We start from the raw sequence: 19334 nt of genomic DNA, 5'->3' as shown, positions 1-19334 counted from the left end.
AAGGTACCAAAAGACTGGAGAATAGCAGAGGTAGTGCCAATGTTCAAAAAAGTAAAAAGGGATGACCCAGCTGATTACAGACCTGTGAGTTTAACATCAATAGTGGGTAAATTATTTGAAGGATTTTTAAGAGATGGTATCCAGAAATTCTTAGACCTTCATAGTTTACTTAGTATCAACCAGCATGGGTTGGTGAAAAATCGATTATGCCAAACCAGGCTTTACTAGGCTTCTATGAGGATGTCAGCAAAAACCTTGATAATGGAAACGCTGTAGACGTGGTCTTCATAGATTTTGGTAAAGCTTTTGATACAGTACCACACACAAGGTTGATAAATAAAATGGAGGACCTGGGATTAGGTATAAGAATTTGTAGATGGGTAGGGAACTGGCTGTGTAATAGAGAGCAGAGAGTGGTTGTGGACAGCGCCGTATCAAATATGACACCAGTACTAAGTGGAGTGCCACAGGGTTCGATACTAGGGCCTATTTTATTTAACATATTTATTAACGATATTGGGCTGGGATTACTCAGCAATGTATCCATCTTTGCTGATGACACAAAACTGAGCAGAGTAATTAGATCAACCGAGGATGTCTCTGGCTTTAGAATTATCTTAATAAACTAGATGATTGGGCAAAAAAGTTGAAAATTAGGTTCAATGTAGATAAATGCAAGGTTATGCACCTTGGGAGACATAACCAGTGTGCTAGTTATAACCTAAGCGGGGAGTCCAAATAGACAACAAACTGGGGTGTAGTGCTCAATGTAATATAGCAACAAACAAATAGAATACTGACTTTTATAAAAAGGGAGATGGTAACTAGGGACTCAAAACTAATTATGCCTCTGTACAAATCTTTGGTTAGACCGCATCTAGAAAATGGATTACAATTCTGGGCCCCACACTATAAAAAGGACATCATAGAACTGGGAAAAATCCAAATATCCAATATAAGGAACTGTCAGACGCCCTTTTTACCGCAAGGAAGGACTCTAGGACGCGTGGGCACGAGTTTAGATTAGAAGAAAGAAGATTTCGTTCCCTTAGAATGAAAAAAATGTTCACGGTCAGAGCAGTCAAACCGTGGAACTCTCTTCCTGGAGAAGTGGTGTCGGCAGACACAATAAATACGTTTTAAATAAGGTTGGACAAACATTTAATGGTTAAAAACACCCAGGGGTACAAATAAGAATCATAACCTGTCTTTAAAAATATCAGAATACACTACATATAACAAGGGATAAGCTAACAAAACCTAGGTTGAACTTGATGGATGCAAGTCTTTATTCAGCCTTATCTACTATGTAACTATGTAACTATGGGCCTTATTCTAGTTCACTCTTTCTGACAAAATCCTTCTTAGATGGACAAAACCATGTGCACTGCAGGAGGGCAGATGTAAAATGTGCAGAAAGAATTAGATTTGGGTGAGTTATTTTGTTTCTGAGCAGGGTAAATACTGACTGCTTTATTTTTACACTGCAGTATAGATCTCACTTTGAAGTAAAACCCCACCCAAATCTAATTCTGTCTGCACAAGTAACATCTGCCCCACCTGCAGTGCAAATGGTTTTGTCCATCTAAGAATGAATTTGTCAGAAAGAGTGAACCAAAATAACCCCCTATGTCAGTGGTTCCCAAACTTTTTGAATCACGGCACCCTGAAGTATCAGAATTTTTTTCACGGCACCCCTAGGCCAAAAGTTGGTTACTAATTTCAGGAAAAATATTGTGATTTAAATGTTTTCCTTAGGTCCACTTACGTGGTGAGGAACACGATTCACTTCTGTTTACCCACATATTTTTAATTGGAAGCCACAAGCACTGATTTTGCCTATTTCATTGGCCATAAATAACTTGAATTTATTCTGAACCACCAACCTGAGGCACCCCTTCAAGTGCTCCGAGGCACCCCAGGGAGCCTAGGCACACAGTTTGGGAACCACTGCCCTATGTACTTCCGGTAATCCCCTTCCTCCATCTCTCAAGACCAATTACGGTTTTACACAAGTGTTAATGAAGACTCAATATGATGTGTTTATTGCATTTCCAGGACAGAGAAAGTGAGAATAAGGGTGGATGATATGTAAGGGTAAAATAAGGCCATGCCAAGTGGATATAACACAATAGCAAAACCAATTAATATGAATTGGGTACATAATGCATATAACAATAATGTTCTAGTAGATTTAGGATTTCTATAGACAAAACATAGGGCCTTATTCTAGTTCACTCTTAGAGGCAAATTCCTTCTCAGATGGACAAAACCATGTGCACTGCAGGGAGGCAGATGTAAAATGTGCAGAGAGAATTAGATTTGGGTGAGTTATTTTGTTTCTGTGCAGGGTAAATACTGACTGCTTTATTTTTACACTGCAGTATAGATCTCACTTTGAAGTAAAACCCCACCCAAATCTAACTCTCTCTGCACAAGTAACATCTACCCCACCTGCAGTGCACATGGTTTTGTCCATCTAAGAATCCTGTCTGTTTTTTGTTTCATCCGACAGTACATTGAAAATCAGTATTAAATATACTTGCTGTTGATTGTCGAAATTCCGCAAATTGTCTGAAACAGCCCCGGATTGTTGGAGAAAAGCTTTGAATTCAACAATCCACGGACATTTCCGACAAAGCAGATCTGACATGAAAAAAGTCGGATCTGACACCCTTCAATGCTTTCGCTTTTGTTTACTTAAATGAGCAGTGGAATGCCGCTCCTTGACCATACACCCTACCCCCACACCCCCAACAGGAACTTGTTACCATCACCTGTCCACCAGTCAGGGCCGGCCACTAGAGGGTGGTAGTGAGCTGCAGGCGCTCACAGTCCCCCCCTCCCCCCCGGCTGGACAGCGCTCGCAGTCCCCCCCTCCCCACTGGCTGGACAGCGCTCGCAGTCCCCCCCCTCCCCCCTGGCTGGACAGCGTTCGCAGTCCCCCCTCCCCCCCGGCTGGACAGCGCTCGCAGTCCCCCCCTCCCCCCTGGCTGGACAGCACCCACAGTCTCCCCTCCCCTGTAGCGGCCGCACACCACCTACCCCCCCTTCCTGCCGGAGCTAGTCTATCGGCAATCCACTGCCCCCCCAGGCTATCAGTGCCCATTGGGGAGGGGGGCGGGTGGGGGGGGGTCGCCTTGGGCGCTAACAGGGCTTGCACCGGCCCTGCCACCAGTTATACACTGCACCATCCCAAGTGTGATATAAGCTCTCCAGTGAGCTTATGGTAAAAAGGGGTCAATTGACACCCTCATCCCCATACCGGGCTCCCAGGGATACTGCAGAGACGTATCATCGCAAACAGACCCACAAGGGTACTACGACCACCACAAGAGACAAAATGTTTTTACATGTTTATTCCCATTTGTAGTTAAATAACAATAAACACCATTCTTTCTCACTTCTCTCCGCCTACAATACTCCACCTACAATACACTACGCATTTTCCTTTTCACCAACATTAACCCACTAGGTGAGCGCTTAACTAAAAAAGAGATTTTGGTAAAGTTTTCCCATCTTTTTAAAGCGGCAATCATTTGCACTGCAAAACCAGGTTGATTTTTGTAATTGATTGCCGCTTTAAAAAAAAAAAAATGGACAAAGTCTCCCAAAATCTCTCACTTTCAGTGTTCTGGTGCTAAAAGGTTTCCACTTTCAGATACTCCTACTTTATATCTGTGGTTGGTCCATGTATACTCAATGCGTGGAGCTTGCACTCCTCTATTCTCGTCCAGGTTGTAGAGAAGGATGACCCGCTTCCTCTGAGTTTTATCAGCCGAGTCTGATGGCTGTTGCTTAGAAGTATTAAAGGATGCCCGAAACTGCATGGTGGTGGGTCCAGTTGCCTGTAAACTCCTTTGACCCAGACAGTGGATGGAATCATGATCACAATAGCAGCAGTATTGTATATAATAGGATATTACATGAGCTGCGGCCACACCATGCAGTATAAGGGACAGAGCAGAGCTGCTGTGTGGGCATGACCAGTGATAGAAGCTACTCCTACCAGGTCTGTTGTATGGTCTGGTGGCCTGATTGGGCACTCATATTCACAGAGAAACTAGAGAGCAATTAGAATTATTAGGGTTCTCTGAGGACTGTTAATGAGAAACACTGGTAGAGTAGCATACTGTATACAGATGTGTCCACATACTGTACATCTAATCTCCATGCAATACAAATTCCATTATACATAACGTGTGATCTCCGTGTGACTCTGTATGTCCTCAACTTCTCTGTTTTTGAGGACTATTTCCATCCTGTACTTTGGTAAAACCTTTGTGAAAGTTTGCCTAGTGAAAGTTCCTATCATGTACAGGTGTGGCTCAAAGGATCTACAGTGTCTAAATCCAAGTCAGTAGGTTGACCATGAATGGTTGACAGGCACAAGGTCAACATGGCTCGCTCCGCATGACTCACTCACATGACTCACTACCGTGACTCATTCTCCAAGGCTCGCTCTCCATGGCTCACTCCTCATGCTTTGTTCATGATGCCGTGCTCTGCTATCACTGCACCACTAATCACACTTTACTATTCCCAATCATAATGCATATGGAATGTAAAACTTGAATAAGTCCAAATAAAGAAAAAACTAAGTGAAAAACACGTCAACTTTTTTATGTTGCGACCACTGCTTGTCAACCAATTGCTTGAGTGGAGCATTTTTGGATGCCAGCAAATTGATTGTCAACCGATTATCCGGATACCATAATTTACCACTTCCCATTCTCTGCTCAAAAGTATACGTTTTGGGCTTCATTCAGATGTAGATGTTGATGCAGTTGTGACTGTATGCTAATTCGGGAAGAATCTTACCTGAAAATATGGACACCCACAGCTGTCTCCACATTTACTATCGAGAACATACAACTGCAGAACCATTGGTACAACCATGCAGATCAGCTCATCGTGTGGATTCTGAGTGCATCTGATGAGTGTCTCTCCCGGAAAGCAGAGGTTTCTCCAGTAGCAAGCTAGATCACAATAGTTAATTTATGCACAGAAAATGCCATCTGAACAGCCATGATGCACCTGACAACTTCTCATTACCACCAAATACTGTCTACCTTTCACTCATTTTGCAACTAATCCCTCCTTTCAACTGTCATTGCAATTCAATTGCTGCATGTGCACAGTGCGGCTTAGATGTAAAAACATCGACCGATTTGTGTACTTCAGACAATTTGCGACTGGATCTGAATGAGGCCCGATAAGATAATTTAGTCTATTTGGTTACATTCCGTAGTGTAGTACATGTACCATTTGTGTTGTCTCCTTTACAGTCTCTAAGGTATGTATGTCCTCTTGGACAGGGTCAGTAGATGAAGCTGCAGCTCCATATAAAAATAGGCCCATGATCATGACAGCAGGATGATCACCAGACAAACACCAGCTGACCACGTGGTTGGCCATAAATCGTAAGTGTTAACATTGCATTCCTATATACAATTTGTGTACTGATATATACTTAGCGGCATTGGGGCGTATAATGTATGGGTTCTACATGCCTACATGTGTTAGCCTCACCTCCTTCACTTTTAATAATAGGTCTGTGTATATTTTTAGCTCCAGGCCCATTGGGGGTTATTCAGGTTGATTCGCAAGGCTGCGAATTCGCAGCCTTGCGAGTCCACCAAACCCCGCCCGGCGAACAACCGCCCCCCTGCCGCCCCCTCAAAGTGCAGCTTTGCCCGAACAGCTGCGAATGGATGTTTTGCATAAACAATCCATTCGCATGGCTCGGGTAACCGCCCACATCTTTCGATGGTCACCGACCATCGAATGATATTTAGCGTGCACGCATATATAAGTGACTTTTCAGTTGCGTATATATGCGTGCACGCTGGCGTGGATACGGCCAGGCAGCTGACATCCGGTGATGTCAGCCACCCGCCCCCCACACCCGCGTCACTGCCTCATTTCCATGAGAACGCCCAGCGTTCTCATGGGAACGCCCATGGAACGCTGGGCGTTCCCATATGGTAGTGGTGCAGCCCGGCGCCTCCCGCCCATCTCCGCCCCCCCCCCCACGCCGAAAGGTCGCCATGGGTGCACGCACCATACGCCTGCACATACGCAGATACCCACCTGCGCATGCGCAGACGCACAACATCGTTACTGCGTGCGAATTGGTTTTGGCTATGGATCTCCCTTCGTGTTTCGAATCTGTATTAGTTTTGGATCTGTTATTCTTTTGAAAAAGAAAAAAACTCATAAAAACAGCTAAAATCACACAATTTTTCCCTACAGTATTATTAACCTCAATAACATTAATTCCACTCATTTCCAGTCTATTCTGAACACCTCACAATATTGTTTTTAGACCAAAAGGCTGCACTGAGGTAGTTAGCTGGCTATGCTAAGTGACATAAGTGGGTGGCACAAACATGTGGCCTATAGCTGGACTAGACATAAGGGGGGCCTGGGGCACTTAAGACAGGGGGGGCCTCCACTCTTGCCAGCAGTGTATGTGTGCCTCCTCTCCCTGTACCTCAATTTGGCAGACAAGTAGGTCCTCCCTGCACTTCTGCAGGGCCATCAAGAGCTCACAGAACCTTTACGTCTACCCCTGTATCTGAAAGAGGACAATGGATATATCAGTACCAGACCCTTAGGTTCAGAGGGGCTTGGAGGGTCAGGAGCTCCCAAACTAGGTTCAAAATTTGCCTTCTGAACCAACATCCCCCAACCCCTCTTACCCCATCATTTTGACTGTTCCTGGTGATCAATGCTACTTTTCTTATGGAACCTGATGCTGTCCCGGACCTTCACTGTATATCTCTGCTGCCCCAGAGAAGCACCACAGCAGGAAAACCACCTTGATGACACACACAATCAGAAGTTATTTGCACCGACCCTGCCGGCACCAGCACCCTCCCTGTGGAGGAAGAAGCAGCCAGCAACCGCACTTCTTCCCCACAACATTAGCAGCTGCCTGTATCCCTGTCCAACTCCCCACCCTGCCATGACCAACGCACTGCAGACCATCAGCTGTGGTAAACTTGCTGATCACTTTACCCTGGCTCTGATTTACCCTGGCACCCATTTAGCAGTGGCACTGCAGTGGCAGACAGTATGGCAGTTTTAAATACTAGGCCCCAAGGAATTTCTTTTAATAAACCCATCATTTCAGCGAGGGATGGTCCCTCTGGAAAAAGCTGGCCAAGTTCTCAGAATCATACAACCTTTATTTTTGATGACTTTTCACATTCTGAGAAGCAGCAAGAGGAAGATTTTTTGAAAAAGATGATTTTTTGACAAAGCTGTTTCTTAAAAAAAAAAAAAGGCCTGTAGCTGGTGAAGACAGACCAGAGTACAACACACAAAACGAGGGGGTTTTCAGGTGCACTATGCAATCATAACTGCCAACATGTATTCCTTTTAATATTAAATTATGAGTTTGTTACCATACATACAACCTATGGGGTTCACATCTGGGATGCAGAGCACCACCAAATCAGTCCAGCAAAATCACCCCAGGACATAACATAAATTAAAGTTGTGAAGTGTAATAACCAGACTTAAGCTGGTAGCTTTTGAACTGACTTCATGTGTGGCAAGTTTGTATGGTTGGAGAACCTTGCACAACACGGAAATCATTCTCCACTGCGCTTTAGTCAGATGCATTCCCCCTCCTTTGCCTATGTCATAAAGTAGGTAGATGTATAAGCTTGAGTGGCCTTTTGCTGGTCCTCCATCCTCTGAAGCATATAGAGGGTTGAATTTCACCTCGTTACTAGAGATGTGCGGGCTCGGATTCCTCAGATCCGAGCCAGCACGGACGTCATCAATCCGGGCCCGGATACGAGCAGCGCTCGGCGCTTCCCGCCTTACTAGAATCCGGGCGCACGGGCAAAACGTCATCACCCGGCGTCGGATTCTCGCGAGATCACGGAACCCTTAAATTCCGCAACCTCGCGCCGCCATCTTCACTCCAATCTCGGAGAAGGGTAGGGAAGGGTGTGCTGCTGCTGTGTGTGTGGTCTCTGCTGGGGCCTGTGCTGCTGTGTACTGTGTCTCTGCTCAGTGATCAAGACATCACCATTGCAAGGATGACTGGTGCTGTGTTCTGTCTCTCCTTTGTGCTGGGGCCTGCCTCTGCTGAGTCTGCTCCTGTATAGTCAGTCACAGTGTGATAGTCCACTGGTGCTGCTAGTGCCACTGCCTGCCCTGCACTGCCTAGTGTCTGCTGCAGTCTGCTCTCTGCTGTTGCCACTGGCTAGTGCCTACCAGTACCTATTGCAGTATATAATTCCAGTGTGCTGTTGCCCCTGGCTAACAGTACCTATCACAGTATATAATTCCAGTGTGCTGTTGCCCCTGGCTACCAGTACCTATCACAGTATATAATTCCAGTTTGCTGTTGCCACTGGCAGTGGCTACCAGTATTTTATTTATTGCAGTATATAATTCTAGTCTGCTGTTGCCACTGGCTACCAGTATTTATCGCAGTATATAATTCCAGTCTGCTGTTGCCGCTGGCTACCAGTATTATTTATCACAGTATATAAATCCAGTCTGCTGTTTTCACTGGCTACCAGTATTTATCGCAGTATATAATTCCAGTCTGTTGCCACTGGCTACCAGTATTTATTGCAGTATATAATTCCAATCTGCTGTTTCCACTGGCTATCAGTAATATCAGTCCAGGGGTGCCCACATGTGTGCTGTATTTGTCCAGGGGTGCCCCCATGTGTCCTGTATCAGTCCTGGGGTGCCCGCATGTGTGCCGTATAATTCCAGGGGTGCCCCATGTGTCCCATATCAGACCAGGGGAGCTGCCCTTTTTTTTAATGAAAATAAAATTAAGGTTGTTTTTTTTTTTACTGCAAGGGCTGTTAAATGCGCTGTAGTCCAGGGGTGAGCCAAGAGTGCTGTAATATTCATGGGGTGTTGCTAAGTAAGGTGTGCTGCTCTTTTTTATAATTAAAAGAATACACATTTTTATTTTTACTGCAGGAATTTGTCTGCCGTATAATTCAATGCCTGTCGCCATGTGTGCCGTAACAGTCCAGGGGTGCCGCCATCTGTGCCGTATAATTCCATGTGTGCTGTATCAGGTCAGGGGTGCCACCATCTGTGCCGTATAATTCCTGGGGTAAGCCAAGTCTGCCGTATAATTCATGGGGTGCTGCCAAGTGTGCTGTATTAGTCCAGGGGTGATGCTAAGCGTGCCATATCAGTCCAGGGGTGTTGCTAGGTGTGCCGTATCAGACTAGGGGGGATGCTAAGTGTGCCATATTAGTCCAGGGGTGATGCTTAATGTGCCGTATCAGTCCAGGGGTGATGCTACCTGTGCCATATCAGTCCAGGGGTGATGCTAGGTGTGCCGTATCAGACTAGGGGGGATGCTAAGTGTGCCATATCAGTCCAGGGGTGATGCTAGGTGTGCCATATCAGTCCAGGGGTAATTCTAGGTGTGCAGTATCAGCCTAGAGGGGATGCTAAGTGTGCCATATCAGTCTAGTGTTTGTGCCGCACACTTGTGTGGCTTATCATAGTTATCCAGCTACCTCGGTGCAACCTTTTGCCCTAAAAACAATATTGTAAGGTGTGAGCTGTTCAGAATAGACTGTAAATGAGTGAAAATGAATGTTATTGAGGTTAATATAGCATAGGAGCAAAAAAAACAACACAATTCTGCGATTTTAGCAGTTTTTATGCTTTTTTAACAAAAAAATCAGAACCCAAAACCCAAGAAATCCAAACACAAAACACTTAGGAGGTGTTTTGGCAAAACTCATTAGAACCCAAAACCTCAATGTAATCAGAACCCAAAACCCAAAACCCAAAACCCGAAAAGTGGCCGGTGCACATCTCTACTCGTTACCACCTCTTGCGTCAGGTGATGACAGGGCAGGTTCATGATGTTTGCCTGCACTCCAGTCTTTGGCAAGCAGTGGCTGAATGTTGAAAGTCGACAACATTTTTGTGGGCCACCGAAAGTAACTACTGCATGCCTCTGTCATTTAAAAAAAAGATTTGCACCACCACATTTATTGCGTGAGCAAAACATGGGATGTGTGGGAATTTGCCCAGTATTGGTGGTGTTGTCAGATAGCACAAATCCCTTAGGAGAGTCTTAGTAGGGTTAGCAAGTTTTTGATGAGGTCCTGCAGTTTCTCTAAGAGGTTCTCAGTGGTGTGCATCTTACGGAAGCCAATTATACACAGCATAGAATGCCTAGGAAGGATTTAGCATTTGTGGGATGCTGTTGCTGGTGCTGCTGCTGTTGTTGCTGCAGAAGGCAATAAATCGACCCACTGGGTTGTCACAGTCATTTGTTTTTCCTGTTCCACTTGTCCACATGTCCGTGGTTAAGTGGACAATGGGTACAACAGCATTTTTCAGGACTCTAACGACACTTTTCTTAATGTCCCTGTACAGTCTAGGAATCGCTTGCCTAGTGAAGTGGAATCTAGACGGGAGTTGATACTGGGGACACAGTACCTTCACAAACTGTCTAAATCCCACTGCACCAATGGTGGATTCTGGCTGCACGTCTAACACCAGCATAGCTGTTATGGCCTTGGAAATCCACTTTGCACCTAGATGACTGCTTTAATATTGCATCTTCCTCGCAATGGATTGTTGGACAGTCAGTTGCTTAGTTAATGTAGTAGATGTGGTCTTCGGACTGTGATGACGATCGACTCCCAACAGCAACAACAACAACAGCAGCAGTAGTAGACATAGCACTCAAGGATCCTCCGTCATGCCTATGACATGGCCTGCAGGACTGCTCCCGAAAAAATTAAGTGCGATAATATTTAGTCATAAAAATGTGCAAATTTGTGGAAATGTGTGAATTTGTATTTAAAAAATGGCGTGAAGTCCCTCCTCCTGAGCATAAATAGCCCCGGGCTCATTAAGGGCCTTATTCTGGTTGGTGCGGCCGGGCCGTACGCGTACGTTCCGGGGTTTTTCATGATCTGCGCATGCGTACAATCGCCAATGCGCAGGCGCGAACACCCCACAACGCTTACGGACGGGTCTCTCCGTGCGAAAAAACCTGTACACGAGAGTACGGGCATTGGGGGCGGCATAGGGGCGTGTTGAGGGGAGCGGCCGAAATAATGAGGGAAAATGGGCGTAAATATGGGCGTACACGGGGGTGTGCACCAAAAATGAACGGTGCTACTACCGCACGATCGCCTAAAGCACCGTTCACTTCGGACACAAAACAGGCGGCCGCCAACCGCCACCTCAGACCACCCCTACAGATACCGCATGCCAGCGTGCGCCTGGGTTTGCTAATTTACGCTGATTACTACTCAAACACATACACCTGAATGTAATAAGCAATGCTGCAGTCTATTAAGTCAAAACCATGATTTCACTACCTGCAAGCCACACACAGCACTCAAACACATTGGAAGCTTATCTTTCTATACTTCTCTACATTTAAAGGTTTGTTTAATTTAAGGTACGAATCTTTTTAAGACCTGCTTATATATGCTAAGGTAGGTATTTGTTAAACAGTTATACACATTCACTACGTGCTTTCATAGACTTTACACAGTAGCACACTCAATCTACACAAGTCGACATGTGTCAACGTGTTCACTCTAATACAAACATAGGTTTTGTATTTATGATACAATAACATAAACCACATCTAACACCTACAAAGGATGTTTCAGCAATGTTTTAAGCCCATGCCCACTATTTTGCACACAATCCTCAATTGAGTTAATAGAAAACAATAATTGAATAACAATTAGAATAATTAATTAATTGTCAGAATTGTAGTTGAAAGGCAAGATTTGCAGGTCCATATATGTGAAGGGTATGCCAGCGTGCACGGACGTACGCTCACTCTCACGAGCGGTGACATAAGCTGAGTTTTCTATTGAAAACAATAGGGACCCGTCCGTGCAAGCTGGCGTACGCTCAGATAGCCGCAAGAAGTCGGTGGGAAGACGGACGAGAGACGTCCGTAAACGGTGGCGTACGCTCTGTTGTACGCTAGTTGTCGGAGTGTAAGGGCTGGTCCGTCCGTGTACGTTGGCGTACGCTCAATTGTACACCACTCCCCTTCGACGTTGTTTCTGGCCATACGTATGCGGCTGATTTGTGGGTGGACTTAACCCCAACGGCCGCGTACGGAGAGCGTACGCTAATATGGAACGTACGCACGTTTGGCCGCACCGATCAGAATAACCTCCAATGTCGGACCTGGTTCCAAAAATATTGGGGGGAAAATCGTAGGGGCCCCCCATATTTCTGAAACCAGCCCTGGACTCTTGGACTGGTCCTGGTTCCAAAAATGCAGGGTACAAAAAATCTGGGGGTCCCCTGTATTTGAAAAAGTGCGATTTCGGGCATTTTTTGACTAAAAATCGCACAAATCACATTTTCGCATCTCAATAAATGTCACCCCCTGTGCCACCAAACACCTGACTTGCCTTTCTCATTGCTTTGTTACATTGCTTATCTGCTTTTAAATCACCTGCAATAGACTCCTAGATCCCTTTTCTTCTCAATAGTTTCCATTAAATTGCAGTTTATACTATATTTAGCCTTTTGGTTTTTAAGACCCAAGTGCATGTTTTAGCATTTATTGGCATTAAACTGTAGCTGCCACATCCATTCCTGTATAATAGTCTCCCAAGATCATTAATCATTCGTTACCACTCCTGGTCTGACTATCATTTGCATACCTTTTTATTAAAGAAGAATAAGAACATTGATGAGAGTGTAAAAATAACCTGTGAGGTGTTTTTTTTCTAAAGTACATAAGTACCAATTATGGAACTGATTAACTGTTGATCACTGTTGTGCGAATTTGAAATCCGTTCCATTACGGAATGACTGCTTACGGATTGTAGTGAACGAGCCAAAATAATGACAAAAATATTGAAAGTTTCAAAAAGCAATCCCCCTGCATTTTGGCAGTGGCAACCTGAAATTTTTAGGGAGAGTCAGAAAAAAAAGAGACGGCACCCATCTGGATCAGCCTGTCTCTATCGTGGAGTTGTAGAAGTGTCAGACTTACTCACATTACATAGGGATGTGCAAATATGCAATTCACAATGCAATTTGGACTCTTTTCCTGCGATTGATCGCTGCAATTGCAGGAAAAAAAACAAATTGCAAGTGAATGACAGCAGGTCCAAACCTTCGAGTCGCTCCAGCTGCAGAAGCAATCTCTTGGATTGCTTCTGCATCTGGGTAGGCTTGGCTGGGATCGTATGTGATATATTGTATTCAAAAGGACAGAATGGGATACATTGCATGCGATACTGCCACCCAGAAACTTAAGGTGTATGGGGCATTTAGAAACACTCCTCTAGAACATTTGCATTTGTTCATGGACATGCCAATATTATACCTTCCTAATATCTCCTAGTACCTAATATCTCCTAGCACCTAATATCTCCTAGTACCTAATATGTCCTAGTACCTAATATCTCCTAGTACCTAATATCTCCTGGTACCTTATATCTCCTTGTACCTAATATCGCCTGGTACCTAATCTCTCCTGGTACCTAATATCACCTGGTACCTAATATCTCCTGGTACCTAATATCTCCTAGTACCTAATATGTCCTAGTACCTAATATCTCCTGGTACCTAATATCGCCTGGTACCTAATATCTCCTGGTACCTAATATCTCCTAGTACCTAATATCTCCTAGTACCTAATATGTCCTAGTACCTAATATGTCCTGGTACCTAATATGTCCTGGTACCTAATATGTCCTGGTACCTAATATCTCCTGGTACCTAATATCTCCTGGTACCTAATATCTCCTGGTACCTAATATCACCTGGTACCTAATATCTCCTGGTACCTAATATCTCCTGGTACCTAATATCTCCTGGTACCTAATATCTCCTGGTACCTAATATCTCCTGGTACCTAATATCACCTGGTACCTAATATCACCTGGTACCTAATATCTCCTGGTACCTAATATCTCCTAGTACCTAATATCTCCTGGTACCTAATATCTCCTGGTACCTAATATCACCTGGTCCCTAATATCTCCTGGTACCTAATATCTCCTGGTACCTAATATCTCCTGGTACCTAATATCTCCTGGTTCCTAATATCTCCTGGTACCTAATATCGCCTGGTACCTAATATCTCCTGCTACCTAATATCTCCTGCTACCTAATATCTCCTGCTACCTAATATCTCCTGGTACCTAATATCTCCTAGTACCTAATATCTCCTGGTTCCTAATATCTCCTGGTACCTAATATCTCCTGGTACCTAATATCTCCTGGTACCTAATATCTCCTGGTACCTAATATCTATCTCCTGGTACCTAATATCACCTGGTACCTAATATCTCCTGGTACCTAATATCTCCTGGTACCTAATATCACCTGGTACCTAATATCTCCCTTTAACCATTCCCTGTCTGAAGCAATTCTTGCACAGGAAATGTCTACAAACACTCGGAACGGGCAAATTCGGCCCTGTTCCAATATTTGGGGTCTGCGCATATTTGTACATGTGCCGACCCTGGCAAGGAATGACTTTGGCGAGTTACACACTTACTGGGTTGTTTGTTGCGGGGAGGGAGGTCTGGCCGGACGGGGGCGGAGATGGGGTTGGACCAGCGTTTCATGGGCGTCCCCATGTGTTAGTAAACACACCCCTCTTATGGTACCGAGGATATTCGGCGCTGGGGGGGGGGGGGTTGGGGCTGCATTAAGCTGCTTAACAAGTGGTGTTGAATCACCCCGAAGTGTATGCAAATTTTGCGTTTTTACAAGATATTTTGTTGGATGCATTACATTATTACAATTTCGTTTAGGCAAGTCACAGCAAAGTCCTTTCTTACCAGAGACTGGTGTTGTGTAATCTAAGACTTTTCACCTCCATATGAATTTGCCATCTTTCGCTAGTATAAAATTAAACACAGCTTTAATATATTTGCTGCCTGTTTATACACAGCCGTCTGAGCAGAACAGCATCTGCATGGCAAAAATGTTCCATACACAATTACTGTATTTCTATCTAGCAGAGCCTCAATGGAACTGAACACTGTGTTCTGCGTGTAACACCAATAATCTCTGTACAATGAAATCACAAGTACTTGTAATGTAATGGGCAGGATTTGGATTTATTTTTTGGATTTTCTAACTGCTGTTTGAAGAGAATGGAAATGATGGATTTACCTTTTTAGCCTGTGTAGGCTGAGCTGCTGGATAATATCACTGCATGGATTCCTTTACAAAGAGACTTAAAATCTCAAGTAGTAAAATGGAAAGTTACCTGCAGCTAGATAAAAATAATACACTGAGGCTGGTGCAAAATGTCTTATAAAAGCTCATGGTCAAAAGTTACATTCATTTGTTAAGTCTGCTTTGTAGTATTCTATTATTGAATCTTCTATATGTCCAACTTCCCCTTATTTTTTTTCCAACTGACATCTAATTACATGAGGGGTGCTTGTACCTCTTTAATAGTAATAGTTATAATAATTGAAGTAGTGCTTTTCCCGAATAAGACTCAAGGGTGTCATATTGTGGCCATAATACAGAAGTTTACATTTTCATAGAATACAGAAACCATGGGTGACATTTAATAGAAAGCGATTTTTTCGCACTTTTAAAATCGCCCATTATCGCACGTTTTTAAAATCGCATTTTTTGCCTTGAATTCTCATATTTAATGCGATAAGGTGCGATAATGGGCGATTTTTAGGCATGAAAATGTGCGAATTTGAGGTACAGTAATGTGCGATTTTGTGTTTATTTTTTTTTTTTTAAACAGCATGAGGTCCCCCCTCCTGAGCATAACCATAACCAGTGTGTTTTCTTTTAATATTCTTTTTACAGGTGTACTACAAGTCCCAGCGGGCCCATTAATGCCTGCATGCTGGGACTTGCTGGGGAGGTCTGCTGGCACTTGTAGTTCCACTGCATAAAGCAATGTTACGTATGTGAAATTTAACACTATCAGGCCGGCGTCCACTGGCCACAGACGCCGGTGACAGCCCCGGGTTTCAGCCATGGACGGGTGAAGCCTGGGGGGGGAAAGCCAGGGTACCCCATCCAAGGGCCGACTTTCTCGGCTCCTGATTGGCGGCTAGGCGGCCAATAGAATCATTCGGAGCAAAGGCGCAGAAGATAAACATCTCTGCGCCTCTCCAGTCCGTGAGCGGGTACCAGCCGGGAGCAGCGCGTCTGCCGGAGAGGATGCCGAGGTCGTCGCCGGGGACCAGGTGAGTAGGATTTCCTTCCTTAGGAACCCCTTTTGGACTACTTCGGATCCTGGACCCTGGAGACATCAGCCCTGAAACCCAGGACCCCGGACCAGCCCCGGAACCAGGACCAAGGCCCCGGAACCGGACTCTTCTGTCCAGGAGCCCCGGACCCAGGATCCAGGGACCGAACTACGGGCTCAAGGTAGGTAAGTATCAGTGTGTGTGTTATGTGTGTATTAAACTTTTATTTTTCAGGGTGTCAGTGTGTTTTATTTAACTATTTTTTTAACTGTAGAACTACAAGTGCCAGCGGGCCCTTTAATGCCCCGCATGCTGGGACTTGTGGTTCTCCAAGTCCCAGCATGCGGGGTAGGCTTGCTGGGACTCATAGTTCTACAGTAGAAAACAATAGTTTTGATTCTATTTTTTACACTTTCCATCAGCCCGATGCCCACCGCCCAGGGGCATTGGGGACAGCCCCGAACTTTTAGCATGGGCTGGTAAGTCCTGGAGAGGGGGGAACCCTTCATTGGGGGGGTCCCCACTTCCCCAGGACCCCTGCCCATGCTGACCAGCCACGGGGATAATGCTTTGGCCGCGGGACCTTATATAATAAGTGTCCCCCGGCTGTGGCATTACCCTGCTGGCTGGTTGGGTCTGGTGCTGGTTCTTAAAATACGGGGGACCCCTAGTCATTTTGTCCCCCGTATTTTGGGAACCAGCGCCGGACCTTGAGCCTGGTGCTGGTTTCATTAAATCAAGGGGACCCCTATTTGTCGGGGACCCTGATTTTATGTCACCAGCACCGGCTCAATGAGCCCGGGGCTGGTTATGCTCTGGCGGGGGACCCCGCGCTGTTTTTTTTTTATTTTAACTGTTTTAACTTTTTTTTACACCAGAACCCTGCACAGATCATTGCGATCTGTGCAGGGTTCTGGCTAATTCGCCCATCAGAAGAACCTGGTCTGATTTTTGGGCGAATTATAGACACACTTTATACAAATCGCATACCATTAAATATGCGATTTGTATACTTTTTCATGTGAAAACATCTGGATGCGATGTGCTGCGAAAAGCAGCCATCGCATTTCCAGTGTGTCTAACTTGTTGGCCAAAATCGCACTTTTTTCACATTTTCTCAGCTCATTAAATATGCGAAAATGGAAAAAAATTCGATTTCGGACGTTTTTGCGAAACAACTCGCCAAAGTCTAATTATCTCATCCCATAGAATGTCACCCACCGTATGAGAGTGGACGCCTGGGTCTGCTAATTAACGCTGATGGTACTTGTGAGTTATCTGGGCGCCCGATTTCTAAATCGGGTCGGATCGGGCACATCGCATCGCATCGCATGCGACCATCGGATGCGATGCGATGACCCGATTTTTCCATAGGAATCAATGTTAAAATTGACTGAGTCCATTTTAACATGGAATCCAATGGGAAAAAGGGGTCCTTTTCATACCCCTACTATCCAAGTGGGCATGGAGTTGGATATAAACCTGTGGCGAGCGTAGCGAGCCACCGAGCCCGAAGCGTGGCGAGCGTAGCGAGCCCCGCGAGGGGACACAGAATACCGTTCGCTCGCCACGCTTCGGGCTCGGTGGCTCGCTACGCTCGCCACAGGTTTATATCCAACTCCATGCCCACTTGGATAGTAGGGGTATGAAAAGGACCCCTTTTTCCCATTGGATTCCATGTTAAAATGGACTCAGTCAATTTTAACATTGATTCCTATGGAAAAATCGGGTCATCGCATCCGATGGTCGCATGCGATGCGATGCGATGCGATATCGCATCGCATCTGATTGTATGCCTTAACTTAAGGCATACAATCAAAAAATCGGGCGCCCGGATAACTCACAAGTACCACGCTGATTACTACACCTGAATGTAATAAGCAATGCTGCAGCCTATTAAGTGAAAACCATTATTTCACTACCTGCAAGCCACACACAGCCCTCAAACACATTGGAACCTTATCTTTCTACACTTCTCTACATGTAAAGGTTGGTTTCATTTTAGGTAATATTCATTCTAAGACCTGCTTATATATGTCAAGGTAGTTATTTTATAACCATCTACACCCAATCAGAAAGTGTTTTTGTATACTTTAAAAAGCAGGACACTCAATTCACAGAAGTCGACATGTGTCAACTTTTTTACTGTAACACAAACATGCCAGTTTTTTCTTAGGAAAAATACACATAAACCACATCTAAGAGCAACAAGGATGTTTTTGGACTCAATTTCTACTTGCACTGTGGCGTACGCTCAGATATACGGAAGGTGTCGGTGTGAAAACGGACGAGATCCGTCCGTGCACTTTGGCGTACGCTCTGATGTACGCCAGGTATCGGTGGCTAAGAGGGAGATCCGTCCATACACGGTGGCGTACACTTAAGTGTACGCCACTCCCCATTGTCGTGTTGGTGACCGTCCGTCTGCGGCTGTTCTGTGGGCGGACTTTCGCTTACCGCGAGAGTACGGGAAAAGCACGGTGAGACAGACCGTACGTACATTTCACCGACCTAAGCAGAATAAGGCCCACAGTCCTTGCGTGGGTTTAGTGGGCAGTGGCAGGGGAGCAGGCATTCTTTAATATACTTATAGTCTCACACCGCTACACACATCAAGCGCCTACCATTGGTCTACCTCGGCCGGGCCGCGCCTCCGTCCTCGCGGCACCGTCCGTCTGTATCAGTGGCTGCTGCTCCGGGACCGCCCAGGGGGCAGATTTAGTGTCTATTATTGGGGGAGAGAAATCATTCAGTGGTCGGAAACCATCAAATGATTTCTGTCCTCTTCGGCCGATGTGTTCACTTACATCCTCTCGCATGACGCAAGGAGATTCGGCAGAATGTCCATGCTCCACTGCCTGCTTCATCCCACTGTCTGCTGTATTCCACCAGCGTTCTGGTCATTCTCCGGTTAAATCCACAGTGTCCTTCTACAGCCTTAAAGCCGCAGTGTCCTTCTACAGCCTTAAAGCCGCAGTGTCCTTCTACAGCCTTAAAGCCGCAGTGTCCTTCTACAGCCTTAAAGCCGCAGTGTCCTTCTACAGCCTTAAAGCCGCAGTGTCCTTCTACAGCCTTAAAGCCGCAGTGTCCTTCTACAGCCTTAAAGCCCCAGTGTCCTTCTTAGGGTTACCACCTAGTCCC

Source organism: Crinia signifera, chromosome 12 (genome assembly GCF_055691185.1).
Source record: "Crinia signifera chromosome 12, ASM5569118v1, whole genome shotgun sequence".
NCBI classification, from domain to species: Eukaryota; Metazoa; Chordata; class Amphibia; order Anura; family Myobatrachidae; genus Crinia; species Crinia signifera.
This window is presented reverse-complemented; position numbering follows the sequence as displayed.